Raw genomic sequence first — 7,240 nt, forward strand, 5'->3', positions numbered from 1 at the left:
CAACGGCCAGGAACAATGATCAACAAAGACTTCATTTACATTTAAAACAATTTTTGCTTTGGTTAATGCTGGACCATGTGCCATATTGCAGGGGTTTTATATTTATTGGGTTCATGTCTGCTCTTCACAGGATCATGGCAATAAGACATGCATATGAAGCTTAGTATGATATTTTCCTAATGGAACAGTTGCTGCAGAAGCCACTGTAACTATGGAAGAAGGATTCTTCCTGGGATTATACAAAACACACACGCATGCACCTACCAAGTCTAGAGTTCCTGGAGCAGGGAGGATACGGGATCTTTCCTCTGGTCCTGTGTGCCAGCAACATCTGGCCCACATCTGTTTGTGAAGGATTTAGCTTCACTTAAGTTGCTTTTCCAACCAGTGCTCCTATACATGGTTTTGAATTAAACTAGCACCAGTGCGATCAAGTATTTGCATTTCTGCATTAAATGTGTGGTATTATATGCTAGCATATTGCTGGAAACTGGCAGCTTTGTTCTGTTTGCGTAATAGAATATAAAAATGAGATATTTATGTATTCTGTACATTTACATACCCTGGATATGTCACCGTTCTTAAGTATGCTTTATGAAACTATGTTGTTATTTTGTTTTAGAGACACACTGACATTTATTTGACATGTTGCACTCTTGTTGTGGGTTTAGAGAAAACCTTTACTTCATATTAATACATGTAAGGCAAGTGTAAACCACTCCAATATACTAAACTCAACTCTCACACAATAATACATGGCATGCCAATGGACCTTAAACCTTTAATCCCATGAGTGGTGAAGTGAGAGCTTGGAATCCCATTCCTAGTGCCGGACCGGAATTGCAATAGTATCCAGTTGAGAAGCTGTCACTCAGATATGTCATTACAGATTTATGTTTGTATCGTAAAGAGAAACCCAGTTGTTTTCATTGTATTATTGAGAAAAAACCATAGATTGCACCTTTTAATGCTGAAAATGCATTTTGGTATTTAAAGGGGTTTTGGTTATGTAATTTATTTGATTTAATCTATAGTGCAAAGATGACTGCTAACCATTTAAAGTGATAGTGACATGCTTGTTGACAGATAATGTGTTGATCATACACAATTTAAGCACTGAGATGTCGAAATTGACAATGCTTTACAAGCATAGTATTTAAAACACTAATAATTTTGTCATTATTATTCAGAATGTCTTTGTTTTCATCCAGTTGTATTCATTTCTTCTACTTTATTTTATTCATTTAACTTTTTTGAGGTTTGAGGTTTGTGTGTGTGTGTGTGTGTTTCAACTTGATTAGCTGAAATTCAAAGTGGTCTTAAAAGACCACTTGAGGGTTTGACACCATTTTGTACATCAAAAGTTATGTTTTTAATTTTAGTGAGTTTAAATATTTGACAGTGCAGGCAGTTTTCTTGTCACATCATTTACCCTGTAGTCAGCTGCACTCTTTTTTATTCTTCTCTTGTATTTGGTTCAGTATGTACTGTGGTTGAATCTCTGCTGCACTTCCTATCTGCATTTCTGTAATCGGCCACAAGAGGATAGTCTATCATGCATTTGAACTGGCCGAGTTCGAGTTCTCACTAACCCCAAAAAAGGGAGACACCATACCGTCATAATAACTTGGAAACAAAGTGGTCCGACGTAGTTTTATGTGGTATGAAAATGTTAAGATAGCCTACTTTATCCTATATTCAAAGATAAAGAACTAATGATTTCTCCTAAAAAAATAATCACTGGTGCAATATGGGCTTATCAAACATGACAAGCACGTCGAAGATTCGCCCAATAGCTTGCGTTTGGGGCGGGACGATCTGTTTGGCTAAACAATGGTAGACGGGGAAATGCACGGGGAATCATGTTTGAAACAACACTGGTGCTGGTGCTAGCGTTTCGAAAATACACACTTTAACTAATTGGTACTCGTTATTATTATTATTATTGTTATTTATTTATTTACATAAATATGCCAAAATGACAAAGGACTCGTTTAAAATATTCAAAAGTAGATTTGCCTTTGGCATGCTAAGAGTACACAGATACTGAACCTTCTAGAGAGAAGTCTGAGGAAAAATTCTCACAACACGCAGAGCAAAGCTAGAGAGAAAGGGGCTTGTGTTTTTTCCAAAGTGCGTGGGCGACTGGGAGCTGCCTGTGGTGATAAATGTCGGCGCTGTCTCTCCAATATTATACAGCATATGTGCACCTGCTCACATACAGACACAACAACGCGAGGACAACGTATGGATAGACGTTTCTCTAGCTTTAAATGTTAAATTAGCAGCAGTAGTTATTAATATCCGTCTCAGATAGTAAAACAAAGAACTAAATAATGACGAATGACATGTCACTGGCAATAATACGGCAAATGGCAAAGTAACTTACAGAAAAATGAATTTGTCACTATATTTATGCCATCAACATCATAGTGAATAATACCCTGTAGTAATTTATTCGATTCCAAATTGGCTGATGACATTTTCTTCACCCTCAATCTTGCTCTATTATCGGGTTAATCGCGCTGCGATCAATGCACGTGCAAAGTAATTACAGCAATTACGCGCCAATTTGCATTTCGAACACAGTCCGCACGGTAATCATTTAGCTGATAGCGATACTGTAAACAGCCGCTTTTAATGTCTCTCCTCGAAGCATTCTGACGCTGTACCCGAAGAGGACCTCAAGTTTCGCCGAAGCGTCTGGGAAGACAGACTCTTTTTTTCTTTTTTTTATGACGTAACGTAATTTGGAGAAACTGGCGGATGCGTTTGGGGTTTGAAGGTGTCCACTTGGGAAGTTTGCGATCTGCCTCTGTGTGAACGTCAGTATGTGTATCTGGTGGTGCAATCGAAAGCAGCTCAACTTCAAGGAGCAGATATATTATTTGATCCCGCTAATTGCCAATGTAAGTGAACTTTAAGCACCGGACACTAGCCGAGGAGGTTTTACCATTCCCGTTGGACTATAACCTCGACTACTCACCACTGTTTTAATTGAGCCTGGAAGAAAAGACTGCAGCTGTGTCACTTTTTTCTTCTTAGAAGCGTCTCCGTGCAGTGTGCCACATTCAACACGGAGTCAATCTCACCTAAAACATGTTCACCAAATTGTTCCTCTACTTCTTACTTCTGTCAGTGTTTCGTGCATGGTAAGTGACTTTGCTACCCTCTTTGTCTTGGCATCAATTAATTGTTCATAAGAGTATTCTGTTGCTGTTTTCTTATGCACAGTCTTGCATGATGCCACATAATCACCAAACCGAAGATGTAGATGTGATGAGCGGGGTCAAGTTGGTTTTGTTTTCGATATTCGTGACACATTCAGCGGTAAACTCCAATAACTCCAAAACGAATTGCCCTAAAAAAATCTAAGCAGTGTGACCGCCAAAAGGTTAAAGCTGATCATGTTTCACATCCTTCTTTTTCTATATTTTCCCTCGATATAATAAGCACGGCCCCGTGCAAGCCGTGGCAATGTGCAAAAAGCCGGGAGAGAACGCTCTCAGCAGAGCCTTCAGTTAGGGACCGTGGGGAAAGTGCAAACTTTCTTCGTTTTTTGCTATAGCTCAGTAGGTGTTTTTGTAATAGCTTTTTAGATAAAGGGCATATAGACATGAAACCAGTGTCAATCGATAGTGGGGGACAGTGGACATTTTTAACAACCTTTCTTTTTAACACTACTGGTAGAAAAGGTAATTGCATGTCCAAAATTAACCTTCTTTTTGTAATAACTTTCTACAGCAGGGACACAGAGACATGAAACCAGTGTCAATGAATAGAGGGGCGACAGTTGTCATTTTTCACAATCTTTCATTTTACCCCTACTGGTAAAAAAAGGGAATTGCATGTCCAAAATGAACCTTCTTTTTGTAATAACTTTCTACAGCAGGGAGACAGAGACATGAAACCACTATCAATCAATAGAGGGGGACAGTGGACATTTTTCACAACCTTTTTTTTTACCCCTACTGGTAAAAAAGGGAATTACATGTCCAAAATTAACCTTTTTGTAATAACTTTCTACAGCAGGGAGACAGAGACATGAAACCAGTGTCAATCAATAGAGGGAGAGAGTGGACATTTTTCACAACCTTTCATTTTACCCCAAGTGGCTGATTAGGGAACTGCATGTCCAAAATTATCATTCTTTTTGTAATAACTTTCTACAGCAGGGAGACAGAGACATAAAACCACTGTCAATCAATAGAGGGGGAGAGTTGACATTTTTCACAACCTTTTTTTTACCCCACTGGTAAAAAAGGGAATTGCATGTCCAAAATAAACCTTCTTTTTGTAATAACTTTCTACAGCAGTGAGTCAGACACATGAAACCAGTGTCAATCAGTAGAGGGAGAGAGTGGACATTTTTCACAACCCTGAATTTTACTCCCTACTGGTAGAAAAGGGAATTGCATGTCCAAAATTAACCTTCTTTTGGTAATAACTTTCTACAGCAGGGAGACAGAGACATGAAACCACTGTCAATCAATAGAAGGGGACAGTGGACATTTTTCACAACCTTTCTTTTTACCCCTACTGGTAAAAAGGGAATTGCATGTCCAAAATAAACCTTCTTTTTGTAATAACTTTCTAAAGCAGTGAGACAGACACATAAAACCAGTGTCAATCAGTAGAGGGAGAGAGTGGACATTTTTCACAACCCTGAATTTTACCCCTACTGGTAGAAAAGGGAATTGCATGTCCAAAATTAACCTTCTTTTTGTAATAACTTTCTACAGCAGGGAGACAGAGACATGAAACCACTGTCAATCAATAGAGGGGGACAGTGGACATTTTTCACAACCTTTCTTTTTACCCCTACTGGTAGAAAAGGGAATTGCATGTCCAAAATTGACATTCTTTTTGTAATGACTTTCTACAGCAGGGAGACATAGACACGAAACCAGTGTCAATCAATAGAAGGGGAGAGTGGTCATTTTTCACAACCTTTCGTTTTTACCCCAAGTGGCTTATTAGGGAATTGCATGTCCAAAATTATCCTTATTTTTGTAATAACTTTCTACAGCAGGGAGACAGAGACATGAAACGAGTGACAATCAATAGTGGCGGACAGTGGACATTTTTCACATCCTTTAATTTTACCCCAAGTGGCTGATAAAGGAATTGCATGTCCAAATTTAACCACCTTTTTGTAATAACTTTCTACAGCAGGGACACAGAGACATGAAACCAGTGTCAATGAATAGAGGGCGACAGTTGTAATTTTTCACAACCTTTCATTTTACCCCTACTGGTAAAAAAGGTAATTGCATGTCCAAAATTAACCTTCGTTTTGTAATAACTTTCTACAGCAAAGAGACAGATACATGAAACCAGTGTCAATCAATAGTGGGAGACAGTGGACATTTTTCACAACCTTTCTTTTTACCCCTACTGGTAAAAAAAGGGAATTGCATGTCCAAAATTAACCTTCTTTTTGTAATAACTTTCTACAGCAGGGAGACAGAGACATGAAACCAGTGTCAATCCATAGAGGGGGACAGTGGACATTTTTCACAAACTTTTTTTTTACCCCAAGTGGCTGATTAGGGAACTGCATGTCCAAAATTATCATTCTTTTTGTAATGACTTTCTACAGCAGGGAGACAGAGACATAAAACCACTGTCAATCAATAGAGGGGGAGAGTTGACATTTTTCACAACCTTTTTTTTTACCCCACTGGTAAAAAAGGGAATTGCATGTCCAAAATAAACCTTCTTTTTGTAATAACTTTCTACAGCAGTGAGACAGACACATGAAACCAGTGTCAATCAGTAGAGGGAGAGAGTGGACATTTTTCACAACCCTGAATTTTACTCCCTACTGGTAGAAAAGGGAATTGCATGTCCAAAATTAACCTTCTTTTGGTAATAACTTTCTACAGCAGGGAGACAGAGACATGAAACAACTGTCAATCAATAGAAGGGGACAGTGGACATTTTTCACAACCTTTCTTTTTACCCCTACTGGTAAAAAGGGAATTGCATGTCCAAAATAAACCTTCTTTTTGTAATAACTTTCTAAAGCAGTGAGACAGACACATAAAACCAGTGTCAATCAGTAGAGGGAGAGAGTGGACATTTTTCACAACCCTGAATTTTACCCCTACTGGTAGAAAAGGGAATTGCATGTCCAAAATTAACCTTCTTTTTGTAATAACTTTCTACAGCAGGGAGACAGAGACATGAAACCACTGTCAATCAATAGAGGGGGACAGTGGACATTTTTCACAACCTTTCTTTTTACCCCTACTGGTAGAAAAGGGAATTGCATGTCCAAAATTGACATTCTTTTTGTAATGACTTTCTACAGCAGGGAGACATAGACACGAAACCAGTGTCAATCAATAGAAGGGGAGAGTGGTCATTTTTCACAACCTTTCGTTTTTACCCCAAGTGGCTTATTAGGGAATTGCATGTCCAAAATTATCCTTATTTTTGTAATAACTTTCTACAGCAGGGAGACAGAGACATGAAACGAGTGACAATCAATAGTGGCAGACAGTGGACATTTTTCACATCCTTTAATTTTACCCCAAGTGGCTGATAAAGGAATTGCATGTCCAAATTTAACCACCTTTTTGTAATAACTTTCTACAGCAGGGACACAGAGACATGAAACCAGTGTCAATGAATAGAGGGCGACAGTTGTAATTTTTCACAACCTTTCATTTTACCCCTACTGGTAAAAAAGGTAATTGCATGTCCAAAATTAACCTTCGTTTTGTAATAACTTTCTACAGCAAAGAGACAGATACATGAAACCAGTGTCAATCAATAGTGGGAGACAGTGGACATTTTTCACAACCTTTCTTTTTACCCCTACTGGTAAAAAAAGGGAATTGCATGTCCAAAATGAACCTTCTTTTTGTAATAACTTTCTACAGCAGGGAGACAGAGACATGAAACCACTGTCAATCCATAGAGGGGGACAGTGGACATTTTTCACAACCTTTCTTTTTACCCCTACTGGTAGAAAAGGGAATTGCATGTCCAAAATTGACATTCTTTTTGTAATGACTTTCTACAGCAGGGAGACATAGACACGAAACCAGTGTCAATCAATAGAGGGGGAGAGTGGTCATTTTTCACAACCTTTCGTTTTACCCCAAGTGGCTTATTAGGGAATTGCATGTCCAAAATTATCCTTATTTTTGTAATAACTTTCTACAGCAGGGAGACAGAGACATGAAACGAGTGACAATCAATAGTGGCGGACAGTGGACATTTTTCACAT

Source organism: Carassius gibelio, chromosome B6, assembly GCF_023724105.1.
Source record: "Carassius gibelio isolate Cgi1373 ecotype wild population from Czech Republic chromosome B6, carGib1.2-hapl.c, whole genome shotgun sequence".
NCBI lineage: Eukaryota > Metazoa > Chordata > Actinopteri > Cypriniformes > Cyprinidae > Carassius > Carassius gibelio.